General features: G+C 61.0%; 1 pseudogene; it reads right to left on the bottom strand.

The window, feature by feature from the left end:
• LOC137362210 (beta-2-glycoprotein 1-like) overlaps positions 1 to 20,003 on the bottom strand; it is a 31,035-nt pseudogene that overhangs the window by 8,548 nt on the left and 2,484 nt on the right.

Below are 20,003 nucleotides of genomic sequence, written 5' to 3'. Positions count from 1 at the left end.
GCCTCTCGGTCCCTGTGGGTGAGGGTCAGTGTGTACTGAGGGAGACGGGAGCCTCTCGGTCTCTGTGGGTGAGGGTCAGTGTGTACTGAGGGAGACGGGAGCCTCTCGGTCCCTGTGGGTGAGGGTCGGTGTGTACTGAGGGAGACGGGAGCCTCTCGGTCCCTGTGGGTGAGGGTCGGTGTGTACTGAGGGAGACGGGAGCCTCTCGGTCCCTGTGGGTGAGGGTCAGTGTGTACTGAGGGAGACGGGAGCCTCTCGGTCCCTGTGGGTGAGGGTCAGTGTGTACTGAGGGAGACGGGAGCCTCTCGGTCCCTGTGGGTGAGGGTCAGTGTGTACTGAGGGAGACGGGAGCCTCTCGGTCGCTGTGGGTGAGGGTCAGTGTGTACTGAGGGAGACGGGAGCCTCTCGGTCCCTGTGGGTGAGGGTCAGTGTGTACTGAGGGAGACGGGAGCCTCTCGGTCCCTGTGTGTGAGGGTCAGTGTGTACTGAGGGAGACGGGAGCCTCTCGGTCCCTGTGGGTGAGGGTCAGTGTGTACTGAGGGAGAAGGGAGCCTCTCGGTCCCTGTGGGTGAGGGTCAGTGTGTACTGAGGGAGACGGGAACCTCTCGGTCCCTGTGGGTGAGGGTCAGTGTGTACTGAGGGAGACGGGAGCCTCTCGGTCCCTGTGGGTGAGGGTCGGTGTGTACTGAGGGAGACGGGAGCCTCTCGGTCCCTGTGGGTGAGGGTCAGTGTGTACTGAGGGAGACGGGAGCCTCTCGGTCCCTGTGGGTGAGGGTCGGTGTGTACTGAGGGAGACGGGAGCCTCTCGGTCCCTGTGGATGAGGGTCAGTGTGTACTGAGGGAGACGGGAGCCTCTCGGTCCCTGTGGGTGAGGGTCAGTGTGTACTGAGGGAGACGGGAGCCTCTCGGTCCCTGTGGGTGAGTGTCAGTGTGTACTGAGGGAGATGGGAGCCTCTCGGTCCCTGTGGGTGAGGGTCAGTGTGTACTGAGGGAGACGGGAGCCTCTCGGTCCCTGTGGGTGAGGGTCAGTGTGTACTGAGGGAGACGGGAGCCTCTCGGTCCCTGTGGGTGAGTGTCAGTGTGTACTGAGGGAGATGGGAGCCTCTCGGTCCCTGTGGGTGAGGGTCAGTGTGTACTGAGGGAGACGGGAGCCTCTCGGTCCCTGTGGGTGAGGGTCAGTGTGTACTGAGGGAGACGGGAGTCTCTCGGTCCCTGTGGGTGAGGGTCAGTGCGGGTACTGAGGGAGACGGGAGCCTCTCGGTCCCTGTGGGTGAGGGTCAGTGTGTACTGAGGGAGACGGGAGCCTCTCGGTCCCTGTGGGTGAGGGTCAGTGTGTACTGAGGGAGACGGGAGCCTCTCGGTCCCTGTGGGTGAGGGTCAGTGTGTACTGAGGGAGACGGGAGCCTCTCGGTCCCTGTGGGTGACGGTCAGTGTGTACTGAGGGAGACGGGAGCCTCTCGGTCCCTGTGGGTGAGGGTCAGTGTGTACTGAGGGAGACGGGAGCCTCTCGGTCCCTGTGGGTGAGGGTCAGTGTGTACTGAGGGAGACGGGAGCCTCTTGGTCGCTGTGGGTGAGGGTCAGTGTGTACTGAGAGAGACGGGAGACTCTCGGTCCCTGTGGGTGAGGGTCAGTGCGTACTGAGGGAGACGGGAGCCTCTCGGTCCCTGTGGGTGAGGGTCAGTGCGGGTACTGTGGGAGACGGGAGCCTCTCGGTCCCTGTGGGTGAGGGTCAGTGCGGGTACTGTGGGAGACGGGAGCCTCTCGGTCCTTGTGGGTGAGGGTCAGTGTGTACTGAGGGAGACGGGAGCCTCTCGGTCCTTGTGGGTGAGGGTCGGTGTGTACTGAGGGAGATGGGAGCCTCTCGGTCCCTGTGGGTGAGGGTCAGTGTGTACTGAGGGAGACGGGAGCCTCTCGGTCCTTGTGGGTGAGGGTCAGTGTGTACTGAGGGAGACGGGAGCCTCTCGGTCCCTGTGGGTGAGGGTCGGTGTGTACTGAGGGAGACGGGAGTCTCTCGGTCCCTGTGGATGAGGGTCAGTGTGTACTGAGGGAGACGGGAGCTTCTCGGTCCCTGTGGGTGAGGGTCAGTGTGTACTGAGGGAGACGGGAGCCTCTCGGTCACTGTGGGTGGGGGTCAGTGTGTACTGAGGGAGACGGGAGCCTCTCGGTCCCTGTGGGTGAGGGTCAGTGTGTACTGAGGGGGACGGGAGCCTCTCGGTCCTTGTGGGTGAGGGTCAGTGTGTACTGAGGGAGACGGGAGCCTCTCGGTCCCTGTGGGTGACGGTCAGTGTGTACTGAGGGAGACGGGAGCCTCTCGGTCGCTGTGGGTGAGGGTCAGTGCGGGTACTGTGGGAGACGGGAGCCTCTCGGTCCCTGTGGGTGAGGGTCAGTGCGGGTGCTGAGGGAGACGGGAGCCTCTCGGTCCCTGTGGGTGAGGGTCAGTGTGTACTGAGGGAGACGGGAGCCTCTCGGTCCCTGTGGGTGAGGGTCAGTGTGTACTGAGGGAGACGGGAGCCTCTCGGTCCCTGTGGGTGAGGGTCAGTGTGTACTGAGGGAGACGGGAGCCTCTCGGTCCCTGTGGGTGAGGGTCAGTGTGTACTGAGGGAGACGGGAGCCTCTCGGTCCCTGTGGGTGAGGGTCAGTGTGTACTGAGGGAGACGGGAGCCTCTCGGTCCCTGTGGGTGAGGGTCAGTGTGTACTGAGGGAGACGGGAGCCTCTCGGTCCCTGTGGGTGAGGGTCGGTGTGTACTGAGGGAGACGGGAGACTCTCAGTCCCTGTGGGTGAGGGTCAGTGTGTACTGAGGGAGACGGGAGCCTCTCGGTCCCTGTGGGTGAGGGTCGGTGCGTACTGAGGGAGACGGGAGCCTCTCGGTGCCTGTGGGTGAGGGTCGGTGTGTACTGAGGGAGACGGGAGCCTCTCGGTCCCTGTGGGTGAGGGTCGGTGTGTACTGAGGGAGACGGGAGCCTCTCGGTCCCTGTGGGTGAGGGTCAGTGTGTACTGAGGGAGACGGGAGCCTCTCGGTCCCTGTGGGTGAGGGTCAGTGTGTACTGAGGGAGACGGGAGCCTCTCGGTCCCTGTGGGTGAGGGTCGGTGTGTACTGAGGGAGACGGGAGCCTCTCGGTCCCTGTGGGTGAGGGTCAGTGTGTACTGAGGGAGACGGGAGCCTCTCGGTCCCTGTGGGTGAGGGTCGGTGTGTTCTGAGGGAGACGGGAGCCTCTCGGTGCCAGTGGGTGATGGTCAGTGTGTACTGAGGGAGACGGGAGCCTCTCGGTCCCTGTGGGTGAGGGTCAGTGTGTACTGAGGGAGACGGGAGCCTCTCGGTCCCTGTGGGTGAGGGTCGGTGTGTACTGAGGGAGACGGGAGCCTCTCGGTCCCTGTGGGTGAGGGTCAGTGTGTACTGAGGGAGACGGGAGCCTCTCGGTCCCTGTGGGTGAGGGTCGGTGTGTTCTGAGGGAGACGGGAGCCTCTCGGTGCCAGTGGGTGATGGTCAGTGTGTACTGAGGGAGACGGGAGCCTCTCGGTCCCTGTGGGTGAGGGTCGGTGTGTTCTGAGGGAGACGGGAGCCTCTCGGTCCCTGTGGGTGAGGGTCAGTGTGTACTGAGGGAGACGGGAGCCTCTCGGTCCCTGTGGGTGAGGGTCAGTGTGTTCTGAGGGAGACGGGAGACTCACGGTCCCTGTGGGTGAGGGTCAGTGTGTACTGAGGGAGACGGGAGCCTCTCCGTCCTTGTGAGTGAGGGTCAGTGTGTACTGAGGGAGACGGGAGCCTCTCGGTCCCTGTGGGTGAGGGTCAGTGTGTACTGAGGGAGACGGGAGCCTCTCGGTCCCTGTGGGTGAGGGTCGGTGTGTTCTGAGGGAGACGGGAGCCTCTCGGTCCCTGTGGGTGAGGGTCAGTGTGTACTGAGGGAGACGGGAGCCTCTCGGTCCCTGTGGGTGAGGGTCAGTGTGTACTGAGGGAGACGGGAGCCTCTCGGTCCCTGTGGGTGAGGGTCAGTGTGTTCTGAGGGAGACGGGAGCCTCTCGGTCCCTGTGGGTGAGGGTCAGTGTGTACTGAGGGAGACGGGAGCCTCTCGGTCCCTGTGGGTGAGGGTCAGTGTGTTCTGAGGGAGACGGGAGACTCACGGTCCCTGTGGGTGAGGGTCAGTGTGTACTGAGGGAGACGGGAGCCTCTCGGTCCCTGTGGGTGAGGGTCAGTGTGTACTGAGGGAGACGGGTGCCTCTCGGTCCCTGTGGGTGAGGGTCAGTGTGTTCTGAGGGAGACGGGAGCCTCTCGGTCCCTGTGGGTGAGGGTCGGTGTGTTCTGAGGGAGACGGGAGCCTCTCGGTCCCTGTGGGTGAGGGTCAGTGTGTACTGAGGGAGACGGGAGCCTCTCGGTCCCTGTGGGTTAGGGTCGGTGTGTACTGAGGGAGACGGGAGCCTCTCGGTCCCTGTGGGTGAGGGTCAGTGTGTACTGAGGGAGACGGGAGCCTCTCGGTCCCTGTGGGTTAGGGTCGGTGTGTACTGAGGGAGACGGGAGCCTCTCGGTCCCTGTGGGTGAGGGTCAGTGTGTACTGAGGGAGACGGGAGCCTCTCGGTCCCTGTGGGTGAGGGTCAGTGTGTACTGAGGGAGACGGGAGCCTCTCGGTCCCTGTGGGTGAGGGTCAGTGCGGGTACTGAGGGAGACAGGAGCCTCTCGGTCCCTGTGGGTGAGGGTCAGTGTGTACTGAGGGAGACGGGAGCCTCTCGGTCCCTGTGGGTGAGGGTCAGTGTGTACTGAGGGAGACGGGAGCCTCTCGGTCCCTGTGGGTGAGGGTCAGTGTGTACTGAGGGAGACGGGAGCCTCTCGGTCCCTGTGGGTGAGGGTCAGTGTGTACTGAGGGAGACGGGAGCCTCTCGGTCCCTGTGGGTGAGGGTCAGTGTGTACTGAGGGAGACGGGAGCCTCTCGGTCCCTGTGGGTGAGGGTCGGTGTGTACTGAGGGAGACGGGAGTCTCTCGGTCCCTGTGGGTGAGGGTCAGTGCGGGTACTGAGGGAGACGGGAGCCTCTCGGTCCTTGTGGGTGAGGGTCAGTGTGTACTGAGGGAGACGGGAGCCTCTCGGTCCCTGTGGGTGAGGGTCAGTGTGTACTGAGGGAGACGGGAGCCTCTCGGTCCCTGTGGGTGAGGGTCAGTGTGTACTGAGGGAGACGGGAGCCTCTCGGTCCCTGTGGGTGAGGGTCGGTGTGTACTGAGGGAGACGGGAGCCTCTCGGTCCCTGTGGGTGAGGGTCAGTGTGTACTGAGGGAGACGGGAGCCTCTCGGTCCCTGTGGGTGAGGGTCAGTGTGTACTGAGGGAGACGGGAGCCTCTCGGTCCCTGTGGGTGAGGGTCAGTGTGTACTGAGGGAGACGGGAGCCTCTCGGTCCCTGTGGGTGAGGGTCAGTGTGTACTGAGGGAGACGGGAGCCTCTCGGTCCCTGTGGGTGAGGGTCAGTGTGTACTGAGGGAGACGGGAGCCTCTCGGTCCCTGTGGGTGAGGGTCAGTGTGTACTGAGGGAGACGGGAGCCTCTCGGTGCCTGTGGGTGAGGGTCAGTGTGTACTGAGGGAGACGGGAGCCTCTCGGTCCCTGTGGGTGAGGGTCGGTGTGTACTGAGGGAGACGGGAGCCTCTCGGTCCCTGTGGGTGAGGGTCGGTGTGTACTGAGGGAGACGGGAGTCTCTCGGTCCCTGTGGGTGAGGGTCAGTGCGGGTACTGAGGGAGACGGGAGCCTCTCGGTCCTTGTGGGTGAGGGTCAGTGTGTACTGAGGGGGACGGGAGCCTCTCGGTCCTTGTGGGTGAGGGTCAGTGTGTACTGAGGGAGACGGGAGCCTCTCGGTCCCTGTGGGTGAGGGTCGGTGTGTACTGAGGGAGACGGGAGCCTCTCGGTCCCTGTGGGTGAGGGTCAGTGTGTACTGAGGGGGACGGGAGCCTCTCGGTCCTTGTGGGTGAGGGTCAGTGTGTACTGAGGGAGACGGGAGCCTCTCGGTCCCTGTGGGTGAGGGTCGGTGTGTACTGAGGGAGACGGGAGCCTCTCAGTCCCTGTGGGTGACGGTCAGTGTGTACTGAGGGAGACGGGAGCCTCTCGGTCCCTGTGGGTGAGGGTCAGTGTGTACTGAGGGAGACGGGAGCCTCTCGGTCCCTGTGGGTGAGGGTCAGTGTGTACTGAGGGAGACGGGAGCCTCTCGGTCCCTGTGGGTGAGGGTCAGTGTGTACTGAGGGAGACGGGAGCCTCTCGGTCCCTGTGGGTGAGGGTCGGTGTGTACTGAGGGAGACGGGAGCCTCTCGGTCCCTGTGGGTGAGGGTCAGTGTGTACAGAGGGAGACGGGAGCCTCTCGGTCCCTGTGGTTGAGGGTCGGTGCGTACTGAGGGAGACGGGAGCCTCTCGGTCCCTGTGGGTGAGGGTCAGTGTGTACTGAGGGAGACGGGAGCCTCTCGGTCCCTGTGGTTGAGGGTCAGTGTGTACTGAGGGAGACGGGAGCCTCTCGGTCCCTGTGGGTGAGGGTCAGTGCGTACTGAGGGAGACGGGAGCCTCTCGGTCCCAGTGGGTGAGGGTCAGTGCGGGTACTGAGGGAGACGGGAGCCTCTCGGTCCCTGTGGGTGAGGGTCAGTGTGTACTGAGGGAGACGGGAGCCTCTCGGTCCCTGTGGGTGAGGGTCAGTGCGGGTGCTGAGGGAGACGGGAGCCTCTCGGTCCCTGTGGTTGAGGGTCGGTGAGTGCTGACGGACACGGGAGCCTCTCGGTCCCCCAGGGATGATAGGCCAAGTGACCTCCTTCTGTATCGTCCTCCGATGCTGCGTACCTTGGCACTTGGGTTTGGAGGACCATGATCCCTTGGCAGTGCAGGTCACCTTGTTGGACCCGTTGAGGAGGTATCCCTTCCTGCAGAGGTAGTAGATGTGTTCCCTCACTCGGTAACGGGCCTTCTCCATTGCCACCAGCACCCCATTGTCAATTTCAGGTGGACGCCTGCAGTAGATCGCTGCCTGGGCACAAACGGGCAAAGTCAGACACTGCACACACCCCCCCCCACCCCCCTACGCTGCGCCCCGTTCCAACACTCCTCTCTCCGTCAAACCCGTCACCTCCCTCAGCGTCCATCCTCCCCCCACAATCCGATCCCGGCCGATCTTCTACCTCAACTCCTAGTCCCGGACGAGCCCCCACCATATCGCTCGATTCCCTCAGCGCCCGATAATCTCTCTCCACCTCCGTCTCGAATATATTCGACGACTGAGCATCCGCAGATCTCTCCGGGAGAGGGAATCCCAGAGATTCACAAGCCCCTCGGAGAGAAGAGGTTTCTCCCCCGTCTCGGTCCCGAATGGGCCGATCCCTTATCCTAAGACTGTGACACCCCGTCCCGCCACTTCCAGAGAGTGCAGAGCCAGCCTCTCAACACCTACCCTGCTTGATCCCCGTTTTACTTTTGAAGGCACTATTTGTCTCGGATTTTGCGACGTCTGTGCAGCTTCTCCCTCATTTGTTGCCTTGACCCAGACCCCCGAACAATCGTGCCTCCTTGTCCCAGTCTTGCCCACAACTCGACTCTCTAACCACGGAGACTGTGGAGGACAGTACTTACGTCTGCAGGTGGGTGCGGTATTCGTCCAGGTCCCGTTATCCTGACAGGTGTTGGACTCAGTTCCTTGGAGCCGGAAGCTGTTGGGGAGGTCAGATCGTGAGGCGTCAACATTGTGGGGCATGCGGTGGGCCCAGAGCCCAGTGCCGGACCCGGTACCCCTCCCAGAGCTCCCATCGGAGCTCCCTCGACACTGTCCCCATCAAACACTCCCAGGGCAAGTACAGCACGGAGTGTGGGGGGGGGGGGGGGGGCGGGGTTTTTTTTGGCTGCTGCCTGATTGGGACTGCTGAGTGCTGAGTGCAGCAACGAGGAATGGCTGACAGTGCTGCAGCCAGTTGCTGGAGGTACAGCTGGAGAGGGAGAGCTGAGGAAGAGAACTGCAAAAACCTTTGAACAGCTTTTGCTGCAGAGGAGGAAAAGACTTTGGAATAAGGCCACATTTCGGGGTGGGTGTCGAGCACCAGAGCTGTATTTGATTTGGACTGTCGGGAGAGGCCGGAGGAACAAGGGTCGGGGGCTGTGCAATTCTGCAGGGAGTTGCGCGGTTCCCCTAAACATACAAGGAAGCTCTCTCCCAACTGCGCAGCCTGGGTCAGGGTAGGTTCATAGACTCCCAGGCCCCCTGTAATTTCTGCGGCCTGGACGAGTCCGTGTTCCACGTTTATATGGAGTGTGCGAGGTTGCAGCCCCTCTTTGAGTATCTGAAGGGGCTGCTCCTCAGGTTCTGGCTGCACTTCAGTCCCACGCTCCTGATCTTTGGGCACCCGGTGCGGAGGGGCTCGGGCCGGGAGGAGGATCTCCTCGTCGGTCTGCTCCTGGGCCTGGCCAAGGTGGCAATTCCCAGGTCCAGGCTGCGGGCCGTCGGTGGTTCCGTCCTCCCCGATTGCCTGCCCCTCTTCCGCGGTTATGTTCGCGCCCGGGTGTCCCTGGAGAAGGAGCATGCGGTGTCCACCGGTACGCTTGAGGCCTTCCGCGACCGGTGGGCACCGCAGGGACTGGAGTGCATTGTCGACGCCGAGAATGGCATTTTGATACGAGTTTTGTTTTATTTATTCGATTTTAATAAAGTCACTTCATAAAATGTACATAAAAGGGGCCTGGGGGATAAAGGCGACCTTAAAAAGAAAAACGGGGTTGGCCGCTGCCTGATTGGATTGCTGGGTGCTGGTTGCAGCAACGTGGTGCAGCTCACTGCCGCAGTCAGTCGGTTGGAGGGGAAAGAAAACGGAGTTAGGTACAGAGTCGCAACATTGACCGAGACGCCCAGCGACCTACCCTGGATTGCAGTTATACTGCACTGTTCGCCCGCCACTCTGCTGCAGACCCTCATAGAAGCCCTTCGTCACTTCTGGAGGTTTTCCACAGAGCCCAATACTCTTCGCCTCCACTGGAAGAAAACACAATGATTTTTTTTCACTCCCTCCTCCCATCCCTCAGTCTCCAAACTGTGGGACTCCCTCCCACCTCCCCCTCCCTCAATCTCCAAACTGTGGGACTCGCTCCCTCCCCTCCCTTACTCTCCAAACTGTGGGACTCCCTCCCTCCCCTCTCTTACTCTCCAAACTGTGGAACTCCTTCCCTCCCCTCCCTTATTCTCCAAACTGTGGGATTCCCTCCCTCCGCTCCCTTACTCTCCAAACTGTGGGACTCCCTCCCTCCCCTCCCTTACTCTCCAAACTGTGGAACTCCCTCCCTCCCCTCCCTTATTCTCCAAACTGTGGGATTCCCTCCCTCCACTCCCTTACTCTCCAAACTGTGGGACTCCCTCCCGCCTCCCCCTCCCTCAGTCTCCAAACTGTGGGAATCGCTCCCTCCCCCCCCTGACTCTCCAAACTGTGGGACTCCTTCCCGCCCCTCCCTTACTCTCCAAACTGCGCGACTCCCTCCCACCATCCCTTACTCTCCGAACTGTGGGACTCCCTCCATCCTTCCCTTCCTCAATCTCCAAACTGTGGGACTCCCTCCCTCCCCTCCCTTACTCTCCAAACTGTGAGACTCCCTCCCTCCCCTCCCTCACTCTCCAAACTGTGGGACTCCCTCCCTCCCCTCCCTCAGTTTCTAAAATGTGGGACTCCCTCCTCCCCTCCCTCAGTCTTCAAACTGCGGGGCTCCCTCTTCCGCCTCCCTCAGTCTCCAAACTGTGGGACTCATTCCTCCCTCTCCCTCAGTCTCCAAACTATTGGACTCCCTCCCCCCACTCCCTCAGTCTCCAAACCTTGGGACGCCCTCCACCCACTCCCTCAGTCTCCAAACTGCGGGGCTCCCTCCTCCCACTCCCTCAGTCTCCAAACTGTGGGACTCCCTCCAACCACTCCCTCAGTCTCCAAACTGTGAGACTCCCTCCCTCCCCTCCCTCACTCTCCAAACTGTGGGACTCCCTCCCTCCCCTCCCTCAGTTTCTAAAATGTGGGACTCCCTCCTCCCCTCCCTCAGTCTCCAAACTGCAGGACTCCCTCTTCCCTCTCCCTCAGTCTCCAAACTGTGGGACTCCCTCCCCCTCCCCCACTCCCTCAGTCTCCAAACTGTGGGACTCCCTCCACCCACTCCCTCAGTCTCTAAAATGTGGGACTCCCTCCTCCCCTCCCTCAGTCTCCAAACTGCAGGACTCCCTCTTCCCTCTCCCTCAGTCTCCAAACTGTGGGACTCCCTCCCCCTCCCCCACTCCCTCAGTCTCCAAACTGTGGGACTCCCTCCACCCACTCCCTCAGTCTCTAAACTGTGGGACTCCCTCCTCCCCTCCCTCAGTCTCTAAAATGTGGGACTCCCTCCACCCACTCCCTCAATCTTCAAACTGTGGGACTCCCTCCTCCTCCTCCCTCAGTCTCCAAACTGTGGGACTCCCTCCTCCCCTCCCTCAGTCTCTAAAATGTGGTACTCCCTCCTCCCTTCCCTCAGTCTCCAAACTGCAGGACTCCCTCTTCCCTCTCCCTCAGTCTCCAAACTGTGGGACTCTCTCCTCCCCCTCCCTCAGTCTCCAAACAGTGGGACTCTCTCCACCCACTCCCTCAGTCTCCAAACTGTGGGACTCCCTCCTCCCCTCCCTCAGTCTCTAAAATGTGGGACTCCCTCCACTCACTCCCTCAGTCTCCAAACTGTGGGACTCCCTCCTCCCCTCCCTCAGTCTCCAAACTGTGGGACTCTCTCCTCACCCTCCCTCAGTCTCCAAACTGTGGGACTCTCTCCACCCACTCCCTCAATCTTCAAACTGTGGGACTCCCTCCTCCTCCTCCCTCAGTCTCCAAACTGTGGGACTCCCTCCTCCCCTCCCTCAGTCTCTAAAATGTGGTACTCCCTCCTCCCCTCCCTCAGTCTCCAAACTGCAGGACTCCCTCTTCCCTCTCCCTCAGTCTCCAAACTGTTGGACTCCCTCCTCCCCTCCCTCAGTCTCTAAAATGTGGGACTCCCTCCACCCACTCCCTCTGTCTCCAAACTGTGGGACTCCCTCCTCCTCCCTCAGTCTCCAAACTGTGGGACTCCCTCCTCCTCCTCCCTCAGTCTCCAAACTGTGGGACTCCCTCCACATCCCTCAGTTTCTAAAATGTGGTACTCCCTCCTCCCCTCCCTCAGTCTCCAAACTGCAGGACTCCCTCTTCCCTCTCCCTCAGTCTCCAAACTGTGGGACTCTCTCCTTCCACTCCCTCAGTCTCTAAACTGTGGGACTCCCTCCTCCCCTCCCTCAGTCTCTAAAATGTGGGACTCCCTCCTCCTCCTCCCTCAGTCTCCAAACTGTGGGACTCCCTCCTCCCCTCCCTCAGTCTCTAAAATGTGGGACTCTCTCCACCCACTCCCTCAATCTTCAAACTGTGGGACTCCCTCCTCCTCCTCCCTCAGTCTCCAAACTGTGGGACTCCCTCCCCCTCCCCCACTCCCTCAGTCTCCAAACTGTGGGACTCCCTCCACCCACTCCCTCAATCTTCAAACTGTGGGACTCCCTCCTCCCCCACTCCCTCAGTCTCCAAACTGTGGGACTCCCTCCTCCCCTCCCTCAGTCTCTAAAATGTGGTACTCCCTCCTCCCCTCCCTCAGTCTCCAAACTGCAGGACTCCCTCTTCCCTCTCCCTCAGTCTCCAAACTGTGGGACTCTCTCCTCCCCCTCCCTCAGTCTCCAAACAGTGGGACTCTCTCCACCCACTCCCTCAGTCTCCAAACTGTGGGACTCCCTCCTCCCCTCCCTCAGTCTCTAAAATGTGGGACTCCCTCCACTCACTCCCTCAGTCTCCAAACTGTGGGACTCCCTCCTCCCCTCCCTCAGTCTCCAAACTGTGGGACTCTCTCCACCCACTCCCTCAATCTTCAAACTGTGGGACTCCCTCCTCCTCCTCCCTCAGTCTCCAAACTGTGGGACTCCCTCCTCCCCTCCCTCAGTCTCTAAAATGTGGTACTCCCTCCTCCCCTCCCTCAGTCTCCAAACTGCAGGACTCCCTCTTCCCTCTCCCTCAGTCTCCAAACTGTGGGACTCTCTCCTCCTCCTCCCTCAGTCTCCAAACTATGGGACTCCCTCCACCCACTCCCTCAGTCTCCAAACTATGGGACCACCTCCCCCCTTCTCCCTCAGTCTCCAAACTGTGGGTCCACCTCCCCCCTTCTCCCTCAGTCTCCAAACTGTGGGACTCCCTCCTCCTCCTCCCTCTGTCTCCAAACTGTGGGACTCCCTCCACCTCCCTCAGTCTCCAAACTGTGGGGCTCCCTCCCCCACCTCCCTTACTCTCCATACTGTGGGACTCCCTCCACCCTCCTCGCTCAGTCTCCAAACTGTGGGGCTCCCTCCCCCCACCTCCCTCAGTCTCCAAACTCTGGGACTCCCTCCTCCCCCCTCCCTCAGTCTCCGTACTGTTGCTACACACCCCACCCCGCCATCCTAGTTGGGATCAGGTTGACTGAGCAAGGCCGGGGACGGACCCCTCGGCCTTTGTGGCAGGCTCTGTGCTCGTGTGGGCCTCAGGACCGTGGGCGCCGTCGTGTAAACCCCACCGCGCCCGCTCCCCCCACCACACCGCCACCTCGGCCGAGGTTGTAGGAACCGTAAGCACTCACCGACGCATAGCGGCAAGCGCCCACTCCACCTGCGGTCGCCTTGGCAACGGTGCCGGGTGACGGCCGGGCCTAGCCAGGCCTTGAAGCCTGTCTTGCAGGTGATCTTCAGCCAATGGCCGAACGCAGGCCGCGGGCCCTGCACCAGCTTGACCATCGCGTTGTCCACTCTGACGGGCCACGGGCAGGACCGAGCTGCTTGGGGGCAGAAGGGAAATCAGAGGGAATGAGGCAACGTCCTCGCCCGCACCCTCCACCCTCCCTCAAACCCTCGTCCCTCCCCACCTCTCCCTCCCTCACCCCCTCATCCATTCCCACCTCTCCCCTCCCTCCCTCATCCCTCCCCATCTCTCCCTCCCACCCTCATTCCTCCCATCTCTCCCTCCGCATCTCTCCCTCCCTCCCTCACCCCTCATCCATTCCCAGCTCTCCCTCATCCCCTCCCTCACCCCCTCATCCGTCCCCATCAGTCCCTCCCTCACATCCTCCCTCATCTGTCCCCACCCCTCCCTCTGCTCTCCCTCGTCTCTCTCTCCCTCTTCATCCCTCCTCCACTCTCCCCATCGCTCTCTCTCGCCCAACCTCCTCTCTCCCTCTCTCCTTCCCTCTCTCACTTGCCTTCTCTCCCCCTCCATTCTTTCTCCCGTTCCCCTCTCACTATCTGCTGCTCTCTCTCTCTCCGCTTCTCTCCTACTCTCCCCTGTCTCTCTATCTCTCTCTCTCCCGCACACAACTCCCTTTTCTATCTCCCTCTCTCACCTTCTCTCTCTCCGCTTGTCCCTCTCCCTCTCCGTCCTGCCCCTGCCACACCATTGGTTGAAGCCCATCATCAACCTACAACCCATCCTAACACCGCAGGGCTGATCGACTAAGGGGTGCTGCACCCGTTGGGTTGCGACTCACTGGCAGACACACAGCTGAGGCCACAGGCTCCATCACAGCGGCACTGACGGTTCAGACAGTCCCGGTCATCGACGCAGGCTTTCGAACACGATTGTCCCCTCCTTCTCCTTACTGCTGACTCCACACTCCGAGAGGCACAGGTCAGATTCCCAGCTGCGGACTGGCCTGGGAGAAACAACAGTACGGGGGGTTAGATACAGAGTAAAGCTCCCTCTACACTGTCCCCCATCAAACACTCCCAGGACAGGTACAGTACAGGGAGTTAGATACAGAGTAAAACTCCCTCTACACTGTCCCCCATCAAACACTCCCAGGACAGGTACAGTACGGGGGGTTAGATACAGAGTAAAGCTCCCTCTACACTGTCCCCATCAAACACTCCCAGGACAGGTACAGTACGGGGGTTAGATACAGAGTAAAGCTCCCTCTACACTGTCCCCCATCAAACACTCCCCAGGACAGGGACAGCACGGGGGGGTTAGATACAGAGTAAAGCTCCCTCTACACTGTCCCCATCAAACACTCCCAGGACAGGTACAGTACGGGGGTTAGATACAGAGTAAAGCTCCCTCTACACTGTCCCCATCAAACACTCCCAGGACAGGTACAGTACGGGGGTTAGATACAGAGTAAAGCTCCCTCTACACTGTCCCCATCAAACACTCCCAGGTCAGGTACAGTACGGGGGGTTAGATACAGAGTAAAGCTCCCTCTACACTGTCCCCCATCAAACACTCCCAGGACAGGGACAGTACGGGGGGTTAGATACAGAGTAAAGCTCCCTCTACACTGTCCCCCATCAAACACTCCCAGGACAGGGACAGTACGGGGGGTTAGATACAGAGTAAAGCTCCCTCTACACTGTCCCCCATCAAACACTCCCCAGGACAGGTACAGCACGGGGGGTTAGATACAGAGTAAAGCTCCCTCTACACTGTCCCCATCAAACACTCCCAGGACAGGTACAGTACGGGGGGTTAGATACAGAGTAAAGCTCCCTCTACACTGTCCCCCATTAAACACTCCCAGGACAGGTACAGCACTGGGATTGGCTGCTCTCTGATTTGGGAGCCTGAGTGTTGAGAGCCTCAATGAGGTGCAGCTGAGAGTGCTGGTGGCAGTTGGAGGTTGCAGAGGTGGAGAGAGGAGCTGCACTGAGCAAGGGAGAGCAGCTACCAACAAGCAGAGGAAAACTCCAACAACAGTCTCCATTAAAGAGAAGGGACATTTTTTTTTTTTTTTTTTTTGGAAACAAGGCTTTGTCTGGAGGTGGGTGCTGAACACCAGTAATTTACTTTGGACTGTTGGGGGAGGAACAAGTGGCTGGAACAACAAGGGGTGGGGCTGCCAATTCAACAGGAGTCTGTGCTGCTGCAAAAGCACACAGGGAAGCTCCCTCCCCACCCCAATTGCCAAGCCTGGGTCAGCTGAAGCTGCCCAGCTAAACAGACGGAAGGGGATAGATAGTGCCTGGGCAGCTTCAGCTGACCCAGGTGAAGACGACTCCCCCAACCAGAAGACCGGAAAACCAACTTCAAAGACTGTTTTAAGTGTACTGTGAGCACCACCTCCAGAAAGCAAGTCATCCCTTCCAGCCTGCCTTTACCTCTCCTCTATTACCTCAGCCTCTCCACTAACCTGTTGTTTGTTTGTTTGTCTTTTCAAATTTTTCTGTGAATCTGTTATTTAGTGTGCAAGTCCACAATTTGGGGTGGGTTTAGCTCTTGGACCCATGGCAAGCCCTTCATCACCGGTGGCGGGGCCCTCTACTACCTACGCAGCTGCAGCTTCTGTGGCTGCCCACGTGGCCCCGTCACCCTTTAAATTATTGACATGCAGCCATGGGGTGAAGAGCTATCCCCACCCCAACATGTCTATTGAGGCCTGCGTTAAGGCAATGGCCGTGGTTGTCGGCCCCTCGGCCATTGTTGCGGCCTCAAAGATGTATGGGAAGGCTGTGTTCTTTTTGAAGACCGAGCGGGCGGTGTCCCTGGCCCTGAGTAAAGGGCTCACTGTGGGGGGGACCTTCCTGCCAGTGGACCCTCTGGGGGCCACTGCGCATCGGATAATGTTGTCCAACGTCCCACCCTTCATTCCCAGTGAGCTCCTCCTCCCCCACCTGCACCATCTGGGGGAGGTGAGGTCGGGGATCACCCCAGTCCGGCTTGGTCTTCGGGAGCACAGCCTCCAACATGTCTACTCCTTCCGCCGCCAGTTATTTATGCAGCTGGCGCGGGAGGAGGACACGGAGGGCCAATTTAATGTGGAGTTCCAGGGGACGGCCTACCGCGTCTTTTGGACCTCGGACGGGGCGCGGTGCCACGTCTGCAAGGGGGTGGGGCATGTTCGTAAGAACTGCCCCAACCTCCCGGCCGCCAGCTCCACCTCGGCGGCCCAGAGTGGTTCCACAGCACCTCCTCCCACTCCCCCCGCACATCCAACAGACACCGCTCAGTCGGTTCCGGAGGCTGTGGTTTTCACAGCCTCTGGCGGGGAGGGGAGCGTCCGTCCGAGCGGAAGGAAGACGCGGGGAAAAAAGAAACATCGTGAGGCGCGTCCCCTGGACACTTTGACTCAACCCGAGCCTGAGCTCAGCCCAAAGCCCATTCCCATGGAATCCACCTGTCCCAGGGCTGGGCTCAGGCCCAGGGTGACTAAAAAAGGAAAAAAGGGTGCGGAGGCGGAGGCCTCTGATGACATGGAGGTCTCTGAGTCTCCGCGCCCAAGTGCGAAAAAGAGGAGAAGGCACCCCTCCACAGAAATAACACAGGGCCCTGAGGTGCAGGGCCCATCTGTTGGAGGGGAGCTGCCTCCTGTTTCTGGTCCTCAGGTGCCCCCTACCGCCACCACCAAGGCTGCAAAGTCCGGGCAGGTGCTCCCTATTCCTCAGGATGGAGGGGAGGGGATGGCCCCGGTACGTGAGGCCCCTCCTGAAGGAGTAAGTGGGGCCCTGCTTGTGGTGGGGGAGCCTGGGGAAACCGCCCATTCCGCCACTGCGACTGGGTCGGGTGTCCTGAATGAAGGGGAGGGCGAGGCCCCAGAGGGTCGGGCCTCCCAGCCGGAGTCCACCACCAACCAGGAGACACCCGACCCAGTTATAACTGAGAATGCTGCCCCATCTGCTGGGCCTGTGGGTGCTGGCGGAGCGGGAGATGGCCTCCTCTCGCCGCCTCCAGTCTCGGCTCCGGCTGGTTTCCCGGAGTCCGGAACTTCTGTCTCCCCTGGACCAGTCATTGGCCTGGGGATGGAGGTGGAGGGGGGTCCTGAACCGCTGGTGCCTACAGGCTCCAGTTTCACAATAGAACCCAGAGAGGACTCCTCCGCCATCGATCCTGGGGGTGGGATCGTGACGGAGGCGGGACCAGCTGGCGCGGCCGGGACGTCCGCCCCACAGTGTGTGGTGGATGTGTTGGCCGCTGGCGGTGACGACCCGGAGGAGGATGGGGATTCGGTGCGGGGCACGGAGGATGATCTTGATTCCATCGCCAGTGAGGTGGTGGAGTCCCTCGTGCCTCCCACCGAATCTCCTCTCATCCCCACGGCGGAACTCCGGGATTTCCTCGCGGCTTGCAGAGGTTGCCGCAATAAAGTTCAGCTGGCCCTCGACCGTTGGTCGAATCTGGCGCTGATCATCCAGTCCGTCCGTGCCGCCCTTAAGATAGCGGGCAAGCGCGCGGACGTGAAACTGGTTGAGAGGCGCCGTTTTAATGTGTTCCTCAATGGGTTGCTGGGGGAGTGGAGGGCCAGGTGCACTTCCACTCCCTCCTCACAGTGAGCTGTTGGTGACGGGTTTTACGTACCTTTGACATGAAGATAACCATAGCCAGCCTCAACATCAACGGCAGCAGAGGGGCTCACCGCAGATTTCACAATCTCTCAGTCCTTAGGGAAGGGAGATACGCGGTGAGCTTTCTGCAGGAAACACACACCGTTCCGGGAGACGAAGCCACCTGGCTCCTGGAGTGGCAGGGTGGGGTCTACATGAGTCACCTCACCCCTATTTCTAGTGGGGTGGCTATCTTGTTGGCCCCGACTTTTCAGCCGGAGATCTTGGGGGTCAAGGAGCTAGTGCCGGGCCGCTTGCTCCACCTCGCCGTTCGCCTGGGTAGCGTGCCGCTCCACTTTGTGAACGTGTACGCGCCCAGGCCCGGCGCTTTGCAAGCGCGCTTCTTTGAAGAAGTGTCCGCTCTCTTGAGCTCCATTGATAGCGGCGAGTGCATCATCCTCGGGGGGGATTTTAACTGCACCCTCGAGGTGGGGGATCGCTCCGGTCCCCAGCGCGGCCAAGCGTCGGTGGAGAAGTTGAGGGGACTGATCAGCTCCCTTAACTTGGTGGACGTCTGGCGGAATCTCCATCCCGACTCCAGCGCCTTCACGTGGAGGTCTGGAGGAGGGGGGTCGCGAATCGACCGCCTCTACTTTTCGCAGGCGTACGTCTCCCGTGTCTCGGCGGCCTCCATGCGGCTGGTGCCTGTGCTCGGACCACCGCCTGGTGTGGGCGGAGTTCACTCCGCTCCGCACAGCGGGCGGGGTCTGCGTACTGGCACTTTAACAACCGGCTGCTGGAGGACGTGCGATTTCGGGACTCGTTCTGTCGATTCTGGGCCGACTGGAGAAGGAAGCAGGGGGGCTTCCCCTCCTTGAGGCTATGGTGGGATGTGGGCAAGACTCACATCCGCGTCTTCTGTCAGGAGTACGCGAAGGGGTCGACCAAGAGGCGGGAGGCCGAGGTCGGGCGCCTTGAGAGGGAGGTGCTCGACTTGGAATCCCGCCTCGGTCATGCCGTCGTGGACCCGGCCCTGTGGCAGGCGTACAAAGAGAAGAAGGGCGCGCTGAGGAACCTGCAGCTCATAGGGTCCCGAGGCGCGTACGTGAGGTCGCGGATCCAGATCCTGGAAGATTTGGACCGCGCCTCACCCTTCTTCTACTCGCTGGAAAAATGGCGGGGGGGTCCGTAAGCAGCTCGTCGAGCTGCTGGCCGACGACGGATCCTCCATCACGGATCCGGAGGGAATGGGCCTCCTGGTCCGGACGTATTACAGTGCGTTGTTCTCTCCGGATCCGTCCAGCGAGGACGCGCGCAGAGTTTTGTGGGAGGACCTGCAGCAGGTCAGCCCGGAGGGCGCCGTAGGATTGGAGGCTCCGCTCACGTTGGCGGAGCTGACTGGCGCCCTCCACCAGCTCTCGAGGGGGCAAATCCCCAGGGCTGGATGGGTTGACCGTGGAGTTCCTCAGGGCGTTCTGGGACGTCCTGGGGGACGATTACGCGCGGGTCCTGGGGGAAAGCCTGGCGACCGGGGAGATGCCCCTCTCGTGGCGCAGGGCGGTCATCGTCCTGCTGCCGAAGAGGGGCGATCTCCGCCTGCTTAAAAACTGGCGTCCGGTCTCCCTCCTCAGCACGGATTATAAGATCTTTGCCCGGGCTATGTCTACCCGCCTGGGCTCCGTGCTGGCCCACATGATCCACCCCGACCAGTCCTACACGGTCCCGGGCCGGTCCATCCAGGACAACATCCACCTGGTCCGGGACCTGATCCATCTTTCCCAGAGGACTGGTCAGTCGGTTCGCCTTTTCTCTCCCTCGATCAGGAGAAGGCGTTCGACAGGGTGGATCACGATTACCTTTTCGGGACTCTGCGCGCTTTCGGACTCGGGCCGCATTTCGTGGCCCGGGTCCGACTTTTATACGCCGCCGCAGAGTGTCTAGTCAAAGTTAACGGGTCCTTGACGGCGCCCCTTCGATTTGGGAGAGGAGTGCGTCAGGGGTGCCCCATGTCCGGCCAATTGTATACCATCTGCGTGGAGCCCTTCCTGTGCCTGCTTCGCAGGAGGTTGACGGGATTGGCTCTGCGCGAGCCGGCCATGCGGGTCGTCCTCTCGGCTTACGCCGACGACGTGCTCCTCGCAATCACAGATCCCGTTGACTTGCGGAGGATGCGCGACTGCCAGCAGACCTTTTCTGCCGCGTCCTCCACGAGGATCAATTGGGAGAAATGTTCCGGACTCCTGGTTGGTCAGTGGCGGGTGGACTCCCTGCCGGAGGAGATGACACCTTTTGCGTGGAGCACCACGCACCTCCTCTATCTGGGAGTCCACCTTAGCCCCGCTGAGGAAGCCTGGCCGGCAAACTGGCAGGAGTTGGAGGCGAAAGTCACCGCTCGGCTGGGGCGCTGGACAGGACTGCTCCGAGTGCTTTCCTACAGGGGCCGAGCGTTGGTCATAAACCAACTGGTGGCCTCCATGCTGTGGTACCGGTTGGTCACTTTGGCCCCGCCCCCTGTATTTGCCACCAAGATCCAGAAGAAACTCGTCGATTTCTTCTGGGGCAAGAGGAAACACTGGGTCTCTGCCGCGGTCCTGAGTCTCCCGATCGAGGAGGGCGGTCAGGTCGCTGGTGTGCGTCCGCACCCAGGCTGCGACTCTCCGCCTTCGGACCCTGCAAGAGATACCTGTACGTCGAGCGTCCTCCCCAGATGGTGTGCACTGGCGACGTATTTT

The sequence above is a fragment of the Heterodontus francisci genome, unplaced genomic scaffold, assembly GCF_036365525.1.
Source record: "Heterodontus francisci isolate sHetFra1 unplaced genomic scaffold, sHetFra1.hap1 HAP1_SCAFFOLD_544, whole genome shotgun sequence".
NCBI classification, from domain to species: Eukaryota; Metazoa; Chordata; class Chondrichthyes; order Heterodontiformes; family Heterodontidae; genus Heterodontus; species Heterodontus francisci.
This window is presented reverse-complemented; position numbering and strand designations above follow the sequence as displayed.